General features: G+C 48.8%; 1 protein-coding gene across 8 annotated transcripts in view; it reads left to right on the top strand.

The window, feature by feature from the left end:
- LOC106737870 (uncharacterized) overlaps positions 1-17,537 on the top strand; it is a 101,829-nt gene that overhangs the window by 58,373 nt on the left and 25,919 nt on the right. The window contains exon 2 of one of the 8 annotated variants that reach the window (XM_059732178.1): positions 6,469-6,670. The exons of the other annotated variants lie outside the window; for them this stretch is intronic. The gene's annotated coding sequence lies outside the window, so the exon portion shown is untranslated. The remainder of the gene's footprint in view (positions 1-6,468; positions 6,671-17,537) is intronic. 8 annotated transcript variants of the gene reach the window in all.

Here is a 17,537-nt window from a genome sequence, read left to right as displayed (position 1 = left end):
AAGTGAGGGGCAACCAGGGAAGCAGCCCCTGGAGTCTCACCTTTTGGGACTGGGGGGCACAAAAATAGATGCTGCTGTTGCCCCCACACTAGCAGCATGATGGACCCCACTGCCCTATGCACTGCTGGTGCCCTCGGTATGGAGCTGCCCTTTTAAGCCTCTGAACTGAACACAGCTCCAGGAACAAGCCTGAAACCTAAGGCCCACAGAGCATCAATTAAATGAACTGGCATGCAGAGACCTGCCTGCCGTTCTTTCTGACAATGGTTTATCATGGGTTGCCACCTCCTCCCTTCTTTCCTCATTTACAGTATGCTTGATATGGGCACTGTGGTGTCTAGTGGAGTAAATCTCAGGTATGTTACCTTTGGGATGACTAGTAGGGTTGTGCGAAGCTTCAGGTGCTGATTCAATTCAGTGGAGATTTGGCCCGATTCAGTGGCCGAATCTCTGAATCCGAATCAAATCAGGATAGCAATTAAAAGTTCTGAATCAATTCGAAGCTCTCTGAATTGATTTGGAAATAATGCAGAAAGCATTGTTGATTCCAGTAGTCCCCACCCACTGCAGCAGGGAGCTGGACCTGGACTCGGAGCTGGTAAGAGGGGGTGGGGGACCATGGGGGGACCCCCACCAGGCCCCATCCTTTGCCTGCTCTGCCAGGCCCCCCAAGCTCCCTCCGACACCCGCCCACTCCCCCAGAACCCTCCATGGCAGCCCCGCCCACCCCAGCTCCCAATGCTTTAAAAAAAAGCCCCCACTCACATGCTGTGAAGGGGGCTCTGTAATGAGCCCCCTGACACCCGCTCTCAGTCCCCCCCCCCATGGTTGCCCCACCCAGCCCCAGCTCCGGTCCTTTAAGAAGAAAAAAAAAAGTCCCAGGCTCACCAGCTCCTGCAGCAGCCTTGGAGCTTCTGGGGGCTTCTGTAGAGCACCCCCATGCAGCACGGGGCAGTGGAGGGCAGTGGGGATTTCCCCCAGGCCAGGCAGGAACTGGTGAGTCCTGGGAGGTTTTTGGTTTTTTTTCCTTAAAGGGCCAGAGCTGGGGCAGGTGAGGCAGCCATGGGCGGGGGGCTGGGAGAGCAGGAGGTGTCGGGAGTCTCATGGCAGAGCCCCTCATGCAGTGTGGGACAGTGGGGGGCAGTGGGGGTCACCCTCCCACCGGGAAACAGCTGGTGAGTGTGGGCTTTTTTTTTTTTTTCCAAAGGGTTGGGAGCTGGGACCAGGCGGGGCAGCCATTGCCAGTGCTGGGAGAATGGGTGGGGGGTGGGACCTGTCTAATTCAGCTGATTCAGCCGCAGCCGAATCTCTGTATCAGATTTGGCCAAATCAATTTGGGACAGTGATTTGAATCACCAAATCAAATCACTGTCCCCCGAATGGCCAAATTTGAAGCAAATACTAGCCGCTTCACAGAGGCCTACTGACTAGACCTACTTCAGAGTTGATTCAATGGCTGGAAATTTCCTACAGCCAGCAAACAGTCTGCCACCCCAGGGCTGATTGTAAAGCTGTGTGCGAAACAGATAAGAAAAACAGAAAGCTGAATCCTTTCGTGTTCAGCAAAATGAGTCATGTTTAGTACATGTGAACTTAAAAATCTCTAGCTTCTAGTGAGCACTGGGTAGGTTGAGGTTAAACATAAATATGGTAGATGAAGTGGTAGATGACAAAACCCTGGAATTCCAGGAAGAACCGTCTTTTATGGATATCAGTCAGACTAAACAAACACTAATCTGTGTCAAGGGCAGATGTGGGCATAGGTGAGCTCATTTTAAACAGAAATAGGGTTCTTAATGTACTAAGGGAGGCACTACAACCAACTAGAGTTCTTTACTGTAAAGTGTTTTCATGATGCAGTCCACTCCACTAAATCATACCATGTTATGGGACTTTTTTTCAGCCGTGGTAAAGCTTTTATGGGGCATCACTTATGAACAGAGGAAGCAAGAACGGACTAGGGCAAGGGATATCTGGGATCATTTCCATGCCACAGGTTTTCTGTGTGCTCTTGAAATCATTGGAATTTAGGCACATCAGTGCTATTATACATCTGTAGTAGATGTAGGGGGTGGGAGGGCAAGAATAATGGAGGAGTAGGCCTGTGCAAAGCGGCTAGTATTCGCTTTGGATTCGGCCGATTCGGGGGACAGTGATTCAATTCAGTGATTCGAATCACTGTCCCAAATCAATCTGGCCAAATCTGATTTGGAGATTCAGCTGCTGCCAGATCACCTGAATCTCCAAATTGGACAGGCCCCATCCCCTGTCTGCTCTCCCAGCCCTGGCAATGGCTGCCCTGTCCAGCCCCAGTTTCTGACACTTCAGAAAAAAACCCCATACTCACTGGCTGCTGCCTGGCAGGGGGGATCCCCACTGCCCCCCACTGTCCCACATTGCATGGGGGGGCTCTGCCATGAGCCCCCCTCCCAGTTCTCCTCATGGCTACCCTGCCTGCCCCAGCTCTGGCCCTTTAAGAAAAAAACCAAAAAGCCCTGAACTCACTGGTTCCTGCCCAGTGGAGGGGTGATCCCCACTGCCCCCCACTGTCTCGTGCTGTATGCATGAGCCCCCAGAACCCCCGAGGCTGCTGCACGAGCTGGTGAGCCTGGGGTGGTTTTTTTGGTTTTTTTCCTTAAAGGGCTGGAGCTGGGGCTGGGCAGGGCAGCCATGGGGGGGCTGAGAGGGGGGAGGGGGGCTTGTGACAGAACCCCCCACACCACGCAGGGCAGTGATCCCACTTCCCCCCCTGCACTAGGCAGTAGCTGGTGAGTGGGGGCTTGCTTTTTTTTAAGCACCAGGAGCTGGCGGGGGCTGGGGGAGGGAGCAGGGTTCAGGGGAGCTGGGGGAGAGGGCAGGGAATGGGGCCTAGAGGGGTCCCCCCATGGTCCCCTCCCTGCTCCTCCAGCCCCCCACTCTGCCACCCCCTACTTACCAGTTCTGATTCTGGGTCCAGCTCCTTGCTGCAGCGGGCAGGGACCGCCCAAATCATCAAAGCTCTCCGAATCTTTTCTGAATAGATTTGAAGAGCTTCGAACCAATCTGGACCTTTTAATTGGTCCCCTGATTTGATTCATATTTAGAGATTGGGCCACCAAATTGGGCCAAATCTCTGAATCGAATCAGCACCTGAAGCTTTGTACAGCCCTATGGAGGAGTAAATGGAGAGGAGACAGGTAGCAGGGGCAAGCTGCCTACCCCTCTGATCCTATCAACAGGGGTCTACACCTTAAGGATCTGGAGCAGGGATTCTTATATTTATAATACAGTTTGTGACCTTTGGACCTTGTCATCCCTTGGGGTGCTCTGGTGAACAGGTGTTCCCCCATGTCCTGATGCACACCCCTTAAGTACTTATAGGCTGCCATCAAGTCACTCCTGAGCCTTTGCTTTGCCAGGCTGAAGAGTCCCATGGCTCTCAGCCTTTCATAAAGCCTATTCTCTTGTCCTCTTATCATGCGCATGGCTCTCCTCTGGATTCTCTCAAGCTTCTCCACGTCCTTTTTGAATTGTAGAGCCCAGAATTGGATGTAGTACTCCAGCTGCAGCCTCACCAAGGCTGAGTACAATGGGAGGATGACATCTTGGGACTGGCTCAAGAAGCATCGCTGGATGCAAGCTAGGGTTTTGTTCACTTTACAGGATGCGATATTGCATTGGAGGCTCATATTCATCTTGTGGTCAATCATGACCCCCAAGTTTCTTTCAGCCAATGGTGCTAGTGAGTATAGCACTGCCAAGCCTATAAATGTGATGCGAGTTTTTTTCCCCAAGATGGAGCACCTTGCATTTCTCCGCATTGAATGCCATCAGGTTTTCGTCTGCCCACCTTGCAAGCCTATGGAGGTTGGCCTGGATAACCAGCCTATCCTCAAGTGTGTACGCTGTTCCCCAAAGTTTGGTGTCATCAGCAAACTTCTGACACCAGAATCCAGATCGTTTATAAGGATGTTAGAGTACAGGCCCAAGAACGGAGCCTTGGGGGACACCACTGGTCACTGAGTGCCATGATGATTCAGTTCCATCAACTACCACCCTCTGGGTCCAACCTCAAAGCCAGTTCCCCAGCCATTAGACTGTAGTATAGCTGAGGCTGCAGTTGCCCAATTTTTCCATGAGGACGTCATGGGACACCAGATCAAAGGCTTTTTTTAAAGTCCAGATATATGATATCAACCTCTTCCCCTTTGTCCAGGTGATAAGTCACCTGGTCATAGAAGGAAATGATATTGGTCAGGCAAGATCTACTTTTAGCAAGCCCATGCTGGCTGTTCCTTAGAATTTTGCCTTCAGCTAGCCTATCAAGAACGGTTTTTTTGATAATTTTTTCCAATATCTTTCCGGGGATTGAGGTCAAACTGCTTGGTATGTAGTTCCCTGTGTCTTCCTTCTTCTCTTTCTTGAAGATAGGCACTACATTGGCCCTCTTCCAGTCTTCAGGTACTTGACCCGAGTGCCACAAGTATATCCTTGCCATTGGCCGCGCTATGATGCCTGCCAGTTCCTTAAGTACTCTTGGGTGCAATCTGTCTGGACCAGCTGATCTGTGGGTGTCCAGCCTCGCAAGGTGTTCTTTCACTAGGTCAACGCCAATGATGGGTGCATATTCACCCTCTTCCTGGCCATCCCATATCATGTTAGGCAAGGCCTTTGGAATAATGAAAAACTGATGCAAAGTAATCATTAAGCAGGTTGGCTTTTTTCTGGGTGTCAGTTGTTAACTGTCCCATTTGGTTTAGCAGGGAACCAGTGTTGCCCTTGTTTTTCTTCTGACTCCCCACATATCTGAAGAAGGACTTTTTATTGTCCTTGATTTGTGTAGCCAGTTATGGTAACATGGAAGAAGGGTTTAACCCCTCCCCCCCTCCCCGCCCCGCATGAGCTTAGACTAATTTAGAGGAAGCTATTTGCTGTTTTTAACAGCTAGCTTTGACAGAAATCATTCAGGCAGGAATCTGGAGACACACTTTAGATGAAGAATTAGTGACAGAAGCCATGTGGAGGAAGTTTTGCCAGAGATTGCCAGTGGAATGTACTCCTGCTCTATTGGCTTCACAACAAGAGTTAGTGACTCACCTGGTAAGACATGTGATCTGGAGGCTAGTACAACTTCTGCCCATCCTGCAGAAGCCAGGGCTTCCCAAACCAATAAAAACTGCCGAGGCCATGGCAGTGGCCCCCAAGAAGGACAACCCAGCAGGGCACCCCAAGCCCGGGAAAGTGGGAAATGAAAAACCTAAAGTCCCACGGGTGCAAATGTGGAGAGAGTTACTGGCAGCAGAGTTTAGTAAAGAGCAAGTTGACGAACTGCCTACCACATTCCTGCAGGTGTTGTGGATCAAACACTGTGAGGGCAGGAAGGGGAAGAAGACAGAACCCTTGGCACCCCCCGACCCCCCGAAGTAGGAGTCCCGGCCGACCCAGCCCCCCGTGCAAGGGGCCATCGTGGGGGCAGTAGAGGATTGGGGACCAGTAACACAGAATAATATTAGTCCCTTAATCAAAGTGCCTACAAAGATTTGTTTAAATGGAAGAAAAAGTCAATTGACATGCTACTAGACACTGGTGCCCAGCTATGTGTTTTAGACTTTGCAGAATAGAAAGGGGCACGGGGAACCCCCTACCAGGTGGTAGGAGTAAGAGGCACCAGATGACCAAGACATTTAGTCCAGCCCACATTTACCTTGCCTAACAGCTCCGTAGTAACAGCAGCTGCTGTCATGCTTCGGGAAGGGCCAAACCTGCTGGGGCTAAATGTGTTGCAAGGGCAGCGGTTTATTGTTAAGCAGGAAACCTGGCAGTTTGGCTGCGCCCCAGCCCAGAGAATCGAGCAAGAAGACATGATGACAACAGTAGCCCGATGTTCCATGACCCCGCTCGCCCTGCTGGCCATGAAGGGGGTACACCGACCTCGATACCACACAGCCCCCGAAGCAACACAACCCATCCAGGACATCATCAATCGGCAGCTAGAGGATGGAACCATCATTCAGACTCATTCTACGTACAACAACCCAGTGTGGCTGATTGGGTCCATCCGTGGGCACAGCTGTAGCAACATTGGGGCGCTCTGGAGTCGTCATCCTGCTCCAGAGCAACGCCGCTACCCTCATCCAGCAATGAAGGGGTGGAATGCCATCATGATGGGACTGCTAGTCATTTGCTATTGTTTGACTGATGTAGGGCATTCCCATGCTCCCGCACCCCAGATTGCACCCACTGCCAAGGCCTCAGACACACTGAGATACTGGGAACGCCCAGCTGCCATCAAAGAAGTGCAAAACTGGCCTCTCAGTCATCAGCAGTCAGTTGTGGACTGGCAAGGGGTAACCTGTCAATGTTATTGTGGGACAGGGTGGTTACTCAGTTTCCTCCCATGTGCCAGAATTGGGAAAAATGAGTATGGGACAGGGGGAGATTGTTGTGGTTTCTTCCAATGGCCCTGGTGCTGTTATATTCTGCCTGCAGGTACACTGCCCACCCTGGGTCCTGACGTGACCACTGCCACAACCCTGCCTGCAGCTCGAAATTGTACAACCACCCAGAGTCCAAAGAGACGACCAAAACTTCTGACCCCACCTCCATTAAAAACGATAGCTCCAGCAGTTCGCCTACCCGATGATACTCTGGCACAATGGTGTACAGCTCACCAAATACACCAGTCCTCCAGGTATAGTAAGGTACTATGGTGGTTTAAAAATGGCTCTTATGCTGTCAGGTGGTAGTCCATGGAATGGGAAGCCAACACGTCCCATATTCTGGGTATTTTGTGGTTCTGCCATATGGATGAAGGAGGGCACGCTTACAGAATTGAATATACCATAGCCGCATTTGCCAAACAGTCTGGGAAAGTCCGCAGGGCACAGCCTTGGTTAACCCAGAAAAACTGGCTGAGCTCATGGAGGGCGCTGTGCCAGAATCATTTTTGCAAGATACCCATGCCATAGTTGTACCTGGACAGTGTGCGTTCAAGTCTGTAACTAAATTGATATACTCACAGTGCCCAGCTGGCCTGTGACAGAGGGAGGGTGTGACCCTCCTTGGCTCTTCTCAGCTGCCCTGCAGCTGTGCTAGTTCCCTCCCACCATGGGCCCCACCTACCTCCCAGATGTGTTGGGGGTCAGGGTCTGCAGGGGTCCTGTTGGGGGTCCTGGGGCTCAGGAGGATGCAACTGGCTACCACTCATGTGTCTCGCATCAGAGCCAGGACCAAACTGCAGCTTTTGCCATTGGCGGGCCCTTTTTAAACTCTGTGCATGCACAGAAGGGCCCGCCGATGGCACTGAACTGCTCTAGGGGGCTGGGGATCCCTGCCCCATGGAGAGGGGAACAGGTGAGTGCACCCTTTCCCTGGCTCATGTGCCTGGAGGCACTGGGTGTGTGGCTCCCTGGGGGGCTGGGCCAGGTAGAAGCAGGAGGGGGCATGACCCTCCTCAGCTCCTCTCAGCTGTCCCACAGCTGTGCTAGCTCCTTCCCACCATGAGTCCCACCTGCCTCTTAGCTGTGCTGGGGGTCAGGGTCGGGGTCCTGGGGGTTCTGTCGGGGGTCCTGGGAGTCCCAGGGCTCATGGGGGCACAACAGGCTTTTGCCCATGAGTCTTGCACTGGAGCCGGAACCGAACTGCAATGAAAGAGTAAATTTACTTATGACAGTAAATTTACTCTGGAGTAAAATTGGGCGTAATAACTCCACAAGTATCCTGTTGTGGATCCATACTCTTATTAATTTTCACAGGAGCAGGGGGACATTTACTCTTGCATTGCAGGGCTAGAGTCCATATAGTTTATGGAGGATGTAACCAGCTTATCATAGATTTCAGCATATCAAAAACGGGCAATACAAAAGAAAAACTGGGGTTCTGAATCTGCATAATTTAATCAAGACAAAGACTCTGTCTTGCAGTATCTTCGGTAAGACTGTAAATTATTTTTGTTATTTTGTTTTTTGTTTGCAATAAAGCTTTACTGCCAAGATAAACTTACTAACCCACAGCATTATCTATGCTTGCCAGAATCATTACTACTCCCTTGGCAGACTAAAACTGACACATACTTCATCTGTCTTGATTTTCCAGTGATTTACTGGAAGGAACTTTATTGCCTGGGACTTATTGGTCTTATTGTCACGTGTGGTTTATATTATACATTATGGCGGCACGCCTTTGGATGCTTGCCACTTTTAGAGAGGTTGCAAGGCAGCCTGCAGGTGACTGCAGAGCCAATCAGGTAGTCACTTGACAGCCAGGAGGATGCCTAATTTTATATTTTATAAAAATAATAATAATATAATGAAAGAAGAAGAGGGAGGAAGGAAGAGAAGGTAGAAAAGAGAAAGCATCCTTAAAAGGGGCATATACTGAAAAAGGGGCTTTTTGCCATATGGAGGGGCTTCACATAGTGGCGAGGGGTGGGGGGGCAGGCAAAAAAAAAGGTTTCTTGCTGCACCTTGGCCAACTAATTAGACTCTGATCTCTACCTAATTCTTTCCTGCCTTGACTTGGTGGATTATTCTTTTGGGGAGGTGATGTTGTCTTCATGAGTCTTGTTATGGTGCAAGGTATCTTCCAAGTGGGGCTCCAACTTCCCCTTTTACCCCAGCCATACACCTACCAGTTGTTATCATGGTATCAGATATCATTTGGAACATATGAGTGTGGTCAGCCTGGCTGTCTTCTCCAAGTCAAAGCCAGTTACCATTTTTCTTCTGGATAGTTACCTCTGGCATGAAAAAGAGTCTTAAACTGTCCAGAACTCAGACCCAGATTTATTTGCCCAGCTTGATAAATTAAACCAATCCTACCCCTCTTCTTGTTTTCTATTCCTCTCTTTTCTAGGGCTGGATGCCCGGGATCCAGTTGCCCTGTAGGGCTTCCTTCACTCGCAGGATAAAGTCAAAAACTGCCGAGGAGAAATCCTTCCCTTTTTAGGAAGCAGAGAATAAAACACAAAACCCCCCAAATTCAGTACTTCTACTGCTGTCACCCCACAGGCGTGGGTCCTTTAGGCCACAATCCCTCTTCAGCTGGCTAGGTTTCACTCCAGGCTCCACTAATTGCCCTCATTAATGCGAGAAAATACCCCCCTGGGGCTATGCAGTCTCCTGATCTGCCTCAAAGGAAGAAAAAAACCCTCTCCTATATATTCAGATTTCCCTCTGCAGTTCACAAGCTGCAGACTTTTAACCCTTGCTGCCACTGTGATTGACAGACAGCAGCACTCACAGAGCTCCTCTGAGCTCACAGACCGTCTTAATCTCAAGCCCCGTTCCTGGGGGAATAGCCTCTTCTCTCTCAACCAGAGCTTCCATCCTGCCAGTGTTCTTTCCCCTCCCTGGAGAGAATTCCCTTCTGGAAGTAGCCCTGGGGCACTAGGAGGATCCAATGTGATGCACCTGGTGCTCTGGTAATTTCAGTCTCGGGCACGTCGGGAATTCCCTCCTCAGTGTCATTGCCCTCTCAGGTAAACCCCGGCCAGGATCATATTTCTCCTCTGAAGAGGCACCTCACCCTGACTTCTACCTCACTATAGATTAACTTGGCTAAATACTAGGCTTGTACAAAGCAGCTAGTATTTGCTTCAGATTCGGATTCGGCCAATCTGGGGGAACAACGATTTGATTCGGTGATTCGAATCACTGTCCCAGATCAATTCGGCCAAATCTGATTTGGAGATTCAGCCACCGCTAAACCAGCCAAATCTCTGAATCAGACAGGCCTCATCCCCTGCCTGCGCTCCTGGCTCTTTAAAAAAAAAATAAAAAAATACCCCCAGTCACCGGCTGCTGCCAGGCATGGGGGTGATACCTGCTGCCCCATGCTGCATGGGGGGGCTTTGCCTGCTGGGGGTCTAATTCACTGCTGGGGCTCAGCCAGTCAGGTTGTTCACTTTCCCACTTTGACAGGGAGTGTAAAAACTCTGCCCCGAGCAGAGCGCGCCACTGGCGTGCTAGCAGTGACCTTTCCAAAGTTTATTTCTTACGGTTTCATTAAGCATTCTAAGTGGTGAGCTTTACTTAAACGTTCTTGTTTAATAAGTGGTGAGCTTTATTTTCTTAAAACAGCTGAAGAACATCCTGTGTGCTACTGCTCAATGGTAAGTAGCCCCACGGTGGTAATCAGCCCCATGGTGGGCTCCCTCAGCCAATCAGAGGCAGGCATGGGAGAGCCTGCCTTGAAAAACACCTGAAATTGACTCTGGTGAGCCTGGAAGGAGCCAGGTTTTCCCAGTGGTCCCTACCTATAGGTGCAAACTGGACACACACACATGTAGACTAGAAATGTAGAAGGTTTCTTCCATTAGAGAAATGGAGTTCTAGAATGGTCTTCCAAAAAATGTAGTGGAGGTGAAGAACCCAAATTCTTTCCTTCCATCTGGAGGTTAATGATTGCTTGTGATCCTTGTGAGACCTTCTATAGAATTTTATTTATATTAGTTATTTCAAGTGAATTAATTTGTAATCTAGAAACTAAAGCAAAAACAATAGTGTTAAGCAGCAACAAAGATTTGATCCATGTGCAGATCTGAACTTCCCCTAGTTCAAGAAGCTTTTGGCTCCAAGTCCTCTCTAGTATAAAGAAGTGATCTCTGGGTTCTTTAGTTTAAAGGGATGTGATGTGTAGTTATGAGGTGAATAATGTGTAGGAAACAATTGCTGCCTGATGGAGGCCAAGCGCCTGGTTATCTTGTAGGCAAGCTTTGATCAAAATCAGTCTACACTAGAACAGGGTCCCTGATCCAAGATTAGGGTTGATAGCATACCAAGCATGAATAAACAATAACAAGACCATCAACACTGCTGGGACCATTCCTCTGAACCTACAAAAATGTCACTGTAAGTTATGAACTTACAGAACTACTTTGCAAGAAACCAAGTCTGCTCTAATAAGAAGCCTGAGCTTCCTGTTATTTTAAGAAGAAAAAGCAGAAGTAGATAGCCCTGTTTGTTTGTCTCTCCAAGTGCTATCGGAAAAGGGCTAAGCCAAGCTATAAGCCATGTACAGCTGTGACAGGGAGATGTTTGAACCACCAGTCACTCTCCCAGCTTGGGTCAACACTCTGCTGTCCTATAATTTCTCTCTGCCATGACTTTGTTGGTATTATTACAGACAGGAGGAAATGCAGGCCCATGATGGATCTTTTCTAGATTGTTTTTAGGATTGGTCCTTTTCCAGGGCTTCTCCTTCCCCTACACTCTTGTCCAACACACACCCAAGATGTCTAGCAAATTACTGACCTTAAGACTTTCGCTTTCAAATGGCCTGTTACCCTTTTGCTTGGGAACTCCTCTGAATTTATATTAGCCATATATTGTTTAAACACAGGTAGAAACTCACTGGGGTTTTTTTGACTCACAGTGCTTCTGCATGGGAAAGCACATGGAGGGTCTTAGCTGTGATCTCTTTTTGAGAAAAATAACTGGTTGAGCACACCACCACAAGATCTGCAACAATCAGAACACACTGCAGGCATCATTCAACATCATTCAAACCTCACAGATCCTGGCCTGAATTAACTTGGCATCAGCATGACAGCAGGAAATGAAGAACCTCAAAGGAATATTAGGTTTTCCCTTGGCTGCTAGTTTAGCACGTATGTGTAATGGTATCCCAGTCACAGTGAAGTCCAGACCCAAATCCAGAGCTGCTTGGCTCAGATGCAGCAGGAAACAAATAGTTGTTTTGTTTTTTGGCCCAGAGAGCTGTACTTTTCTCTTAGATTAATTCAGAATTCCTTGTGCAGTTGCAAAACATTACCTTTTATGTGCGTGGCATTAGGGAGACAGTTGTGGTGGAGGCATCTTGTTCTGCATCTCAGCATAGGAAAAAAGCCATCCTCATTGGTTCTAAGAGTGATGGGGTGAAGGAGCAGACCCTGAGCTGATGGATTCCTCTTTTGAGAAAGGTGTAGGCAGCTCAAGGGAACAGGAAAGAGCACCTGAATAGTCCTGATTGGCTGCAACATCTGGAGGTGGGTAGGCAGGCAATTAGAAATATTTTTCTCCCAGGCTGGCTATAATTGGTGTTAGACCCCGACTCCACGTGGCGCCCAGTGACTAGGGAGACGACAATCCAATTGCCCATGGATCCTGTTACTCATTAGCTAGAGCAAGCAGGGAGCAAACACCAGCACAAAATTGCTCACAACAGCTTTATTTGAAATGGAGACAGCTTTGGACTAGCTCCCAAAAAACCCAACAAACCAGGGAGCCGCACTGAACGATAGTTTTTTCCCACGTTTATACACTTTGGTGCATCTCCTTTTTAGACATGATGATTAGTATCCAGAATGATAAAATACAGACCACGTTATACGTGAAACCCACAGACCAACATGCATATCTGCACAGAACCAGCAATCACCCTAAACACACGAAAAAAGCTGTGATCTACAGCCAAGCCCTCAGATAACACCGCATTTGTACTGAAGAGCACACCCGGGATTGCCACTTCACCAATCTTAAAAAGCCTTTCACCCAGCAAGGACACTCCTCCAGAGAGGTAGATTGCACGTTTGAAAGAGCCACCCGGATACGTGAAGAACTGGTGCAGTACAGAACCCCACCACCCCCTGACCCCCACCCCCTTTCTCAGCCCCACCCCATGGTTGCCCCACCTGGCCCAGTTCCCGGCCCTTTAAAAAAAAAACAAAAAAAAAACATGTGCAACCAGCAGCTAATTCAAGGATGTTTCCTTAGCTAGCAGCCCTGCCAGATTATCAGTTTAGCCCATCTTTCCCTATTCCATCTGGGGGACTAGGTGGATTTGATAAGGCTAGGAGTACCTACATGACTACTGCATACCAGAGAAATCCCTTACATACTTCATTCTTCTATTCAGTCTTCTGGGAGTTGTGCCTCATGCAGGTGATTCTCTTCACCCGATGGGTAAAATTCTATTCATATTTTCTCAGTGTCATTTGAGAGAGATTTAGAAGTTCTCTTTGTGTTTCTTCTTTTGACATATACTCCAATCCTTGTCTGTAAGCTAAGGTCCTCTACTCAAATACATACTGAGAGTTATGTGACCTTTCTGGCTGATTGATTTGCATACCAATTTCAATTGTCTTTCTAGAGACTGGGTTCCTCTTGGATGTGTGGATAGCTATTGTCTAACTTGGGGCACCTCTGACACTTGATTCCACAGTCAACTCACTACCTATTTCAAGGCACACTATAAAAATACAAAAGTACATTGATCCTCAAACCCATGGTCCATACAAACATAAAAAAGAAAACCAACGCAGTTTAGCAGTAGCTGCAAATACAGAGCAAACACCACAGTGGTAAATCCAATTTAGGAAAATCCTTATGCATGATAGGTGGTGAACCCCCAAATGAATTCTGAGTGTAGGTGAATCCGTGACAAATGGATTGCAGGATTTTATTGAGGCTGGATAAGTATCCATCATGCACAGAGGATGGATTTTTTTCTTTCAATTCCCTTACCCCTCGCATTCTTCTCAAGGGCTTGAGCACAGATAGCCCTTTTCATTTTCAGCCCCCAAAATCCCAAAGGGTTAAAAATTAAAGTAGAAGAAACAGACAAATCTTAAATAGTAAACCTTTTATTTATCCCATCCAGTACATGGGAAATGGCAGAGAGAAATGTAAGGCCATTTGCTATTTACTGGAAAGGAGTAAAGCATCAATTGCATCATCAGCGGGAAGAGAGTCCGGCAAACACTCGGCCTTTTTATCTGGTCTCCAAGGATGTTCAGCTGTTTGTTTTGTTTTGGCTTCTGGAAATGCTGAGAAACTCAGTAAGGTCACCAAAGAGAACCAACTGCCTGAGAACAGTTCAGTTGCTTGTGAGTCTCTGCATGATAATTCCTTTTTGTTTCCTAATGCTTCTGGGAAAGATTCATATATTCATAGATTCATAGATGCTAGGGTGGGAAGGGACCTCAATAGATCGTCGAGTCCGACCCCCTGCATAGGCAGGAAGGAGTGCTGGGTCTAGATGACCCCAGCTAGATACTCATCTAACCTCCTCTTGAAGACCCCCAGGGTAGGGGAGAGCACCACCTCCCTTGGGAGCCCGTTCCAGACCTTGGCCACTGTAACTGTGAAGAAGTTCTTCCTAATATCCAATCTAAATCTGCTCTTTGCTAGCTTGTGGCCATTATTTCTTGTGACCCCCAGGGGCACCTTGGTGAATAAATACTCACCAATTCCCTTCTGTGCCCCCGTGATGAACTTATAGGCCGCCACAAGGTCGCCTCTCAACCTTCTCTTGCGGAGGCTGAAAAGGTCCAGTTTCTCTAGTCTCTCGTCGTAGGGCTTGGTCTGCAGGCCCTTGACCATACGAGTTGCCCTTCTCTGGACCCTCTCCAGGTTATCCGCATCCTTCTTGAAGTGTGGTGCCCAGAATTGCACACAGTACTCCAACTGTGGTCTGACCAGTGCCCGATAGAGGGGAAGTATCACCTCCTCGGACCTATTTGTCATGCATCTGCTGATGCACGATAAAGTGCCATTGGCTTTTTTGATGGCTTCGTCACACTGCCGACTCATGTTCATCTTGGAGTCCACTAGGACTCCGAGATCCCTTTCCACCTCTGTGCCACCCAGCAGGTCATTCCCTAGGCTGTAGGTGTGCTGGACATTTTTCCTCCCTAGGTGCAGCACTTTGCATTTCTCCTTGTTGAACTGCATCCTGTTGTTTTCTGCCCATTTGTCCAACCTATCCAGGTCTGCCTGCAGCTGTTCCCTGCCCTCCGGCGTGTCCACATCTCCCCACAGCTTTGTGTCATCTGCAAACTTGGACAGAGTACATTTGACTCCCTCGTCCAAGTCGCTGATGAAGACATTAAAGAGTATCAGTCCCAGGACCGAGCCCTGCGGGACCCCACTGCCCACACCCTTCCAGGTCGAAACCGACCCATCCACCACGACTCTCTGGGTGCAACCCTCTAGCCAATTCGCCACCCACCGGACTGTGTAGTCATCCAAGTCACAGCCTCTTAACTTGTTCACCAGTATGGGGTGGGATACCGTATCGAAGGCCTTCCTGAAGTCTAAGTATACGACATCCACCCCTCCTCCTGTGTCCAGACGTTTTGTAACCTGGTTATAAAAAGAGACTAGATTGGTCAGGCACGATCTGCCTGCCACGAACCCATGCTGGTTTCCCCTCAGCATAATTTGTCCTGCCGGGCTCTCACAAATGTGAGCCTTGATAATTTTTTCAAAGACTTTGCCAAGGATGGAGGTGAGACTGACTGGCCTATAGTTGCCTGGGTCCTCCTTCCTCCCCTTCTTGAAAATGGGGACCACACTGGCCATTTTCCAGTCCTCCGGGACTTGGCCCGTGCGCCACGAGTGTTCGAATATTCCCGCCAGTGGCTCTGCAATGATGTTGGCCAGTGCCTTCAGCACCCTTGGATGGAGCTCATCCGGGCCTGCCGACTTAATGGCATCCAGTTCTTCCAAGTGACTCTGCACCATCTCAGGGTCTACGTATGGAAGTCTGGCGCCTTGCTGCTGCCTCTCTACAACCCCAGTGAGAGACTTGTCGTGCCCCTCACTTAGGAACACTGAGGCAAAGAACTCGTTGAGGAGTTCAGCCTTGTCCCCCCTGTCTGTCACCAATTGTTTCTGCCCATTTAGCAGGGGTCCTATTCCTCCCTGGGCCTTCCTTTTACTCCCAATATATCTAAAAAACAATTTCTTGTTGTCTTTTACTTGGGTTGCCATCCTCAGCTCCATGGTAGCTTTGGCCCGTCTAACTGCCTCCCTACAAGCACGAGCAGAGGAAGTATATTCATCTTTGGTGATCTCTCCCTGTTTCCACTTTTTATGTGCTCCCCTTTTGGCCCTTAGGCTGCCCTGGATTTCTGTGGTCAGCCAGGGAAGCCTCCTGGCCCCTTTCCCTCTTTTGCCTCGCTCGGGGATCGTCTTGCTTTGTGCCCGAAGGATCGTTTCCTTAAGGCACAGCCACCCTTCTTGGGCTCCCATCCCTTCAAAACTCCTACTCTGCAGTGCGTCCTTGACTAATCGCCTAAGTGCATTGAGATCAGCTTTCCTAAAGTCTAGCACTTTCACCCTACTAGTTACCTTACCCACTCAACGTCTTATGTTGAATTCTATTATTAGGTGATCACTGTCCCCCAGATGGCTACCGATCTGGAGGTCCCCTACCATGTCATCCCCCGTTGCCAATACCAGATCCAGTATGGCATTCCCCCTAGTGGGACCATGTACCTCCTGTGTCAGGTGGAGGTCCTGTACACAGGTTAGAAACCTGCGTGAGCGATGGGACCTTGCTGTCTGCGTCTCCCAGCAGATGTCCGGGTAGTTTAGGTCCCCCATGACTACCGCCTCTTTAGCTTTTATGGTCTCCGAGAGTTGCCTCAGAAGCCCCGCATCTATTTCTTCCCCTTGATGTGGGGGTCTGTAGCAGACCCCTACCACAAATCCCTTTCTCCTTGCCCCTCATGTAGCCTAACCCACAATCCTTCTACCTTCTCATCCTTGGATTCTGTCTTGATGAGGGTTGATGTATATTGCTCACTGACATAGAGTGCAACCCCTCCCCCTTTCTTCCCCACCCTGTCCTTTCTGTGCAATCTATAACCCTCAATATGTACTGCCCAGTCGTGGGATGAATCCCACCAGGTTTCTGTTAGCCCCACTAAGTCATAGGTGTTTAGTGCAAGCAGGAGTGCTAGTTCATCCTGCTTGTTTCCCATGCTTCTAGCATTAGTATATAGGCACTTGAGCCCTGCGACTGGTGCCTTTGCTGCCCCCCCACTCTGGGGGGCAGCAAAGGGGGCATATACTCCAAGATAATGAGAGGCAATGATAATGATTGCCAAGAGCCTAACCCCCAGGGCTTTTTCTTACTATGAGAATTGTCCCATAAGAGCTGAAAGGAATGTGTAGAAACAAACAGCTCAAACATCACGTGCACAACATGCTGGAGGAAAATGTTGCTGTTATACCAGGCAGGCTTGTCCCTCAGAAGGCCAGGATAGCTCATGGGTGGGCTTTACCTGAGGTCTGGGAAAGATTGGGTGAGCTCTGAATACCTCAAAACTCAAAAGCACCATCACATCATTTCTATGTGAACTACAAGAAAAAACTTTGGACCCTGATCCCTCCACTACCCAACCAAAAGACATTATACATGCTCCCTAAAATCCACAAACAAGGGAACCCCAGCAAACTATAATTTCAAATCATGGAGGCCTAACTAAAGAAATATCAGGTTTCCTCAAATCCATCCTAAAACCTCTTGTCACCCAAAGACCGAGTTTTATCCAAGACACAACAGACTTTTTATGAAAACTCAAAAACATCGACCACCTTCCCAGCAATACCCAGCTTATATACCAACATCCCACACCAGGATGGCATCCAAGCCTATTTCACATATCTGCAAGAACAAGATTATAACTCAGAGTACAGACCTCAAGATATTACTGAAGTTATACAAGTCAACCTTACACACAACAACTTCAGTTTCAACAACCAACACTTCCTCCAGACCGTGGGTACAGCTATGGGCACCAAAATGGCCCCACAATATGCCAGCCTTTT

The sequence above is a fragment of the Alligator mississippiensis genome, chromosome 8 (genome assembly GCF_030867095.1).
Source record: "Alligator mississippiensis isolate rAllMis1 chromosome 8, rAllMis1, whole genome shotgun sequence".
Taxonomy (NCBI): domain Eukaryota; kingdom Metazoa; phylum Chordata; order Crocodylia; family Alligatoridae; genus Alligator; species Alligator mississippiensis.
Note: the sequence above shows the minus strand (reverse complement) of the source record. Positions and strands in the feature narration are given on the sequence as shown.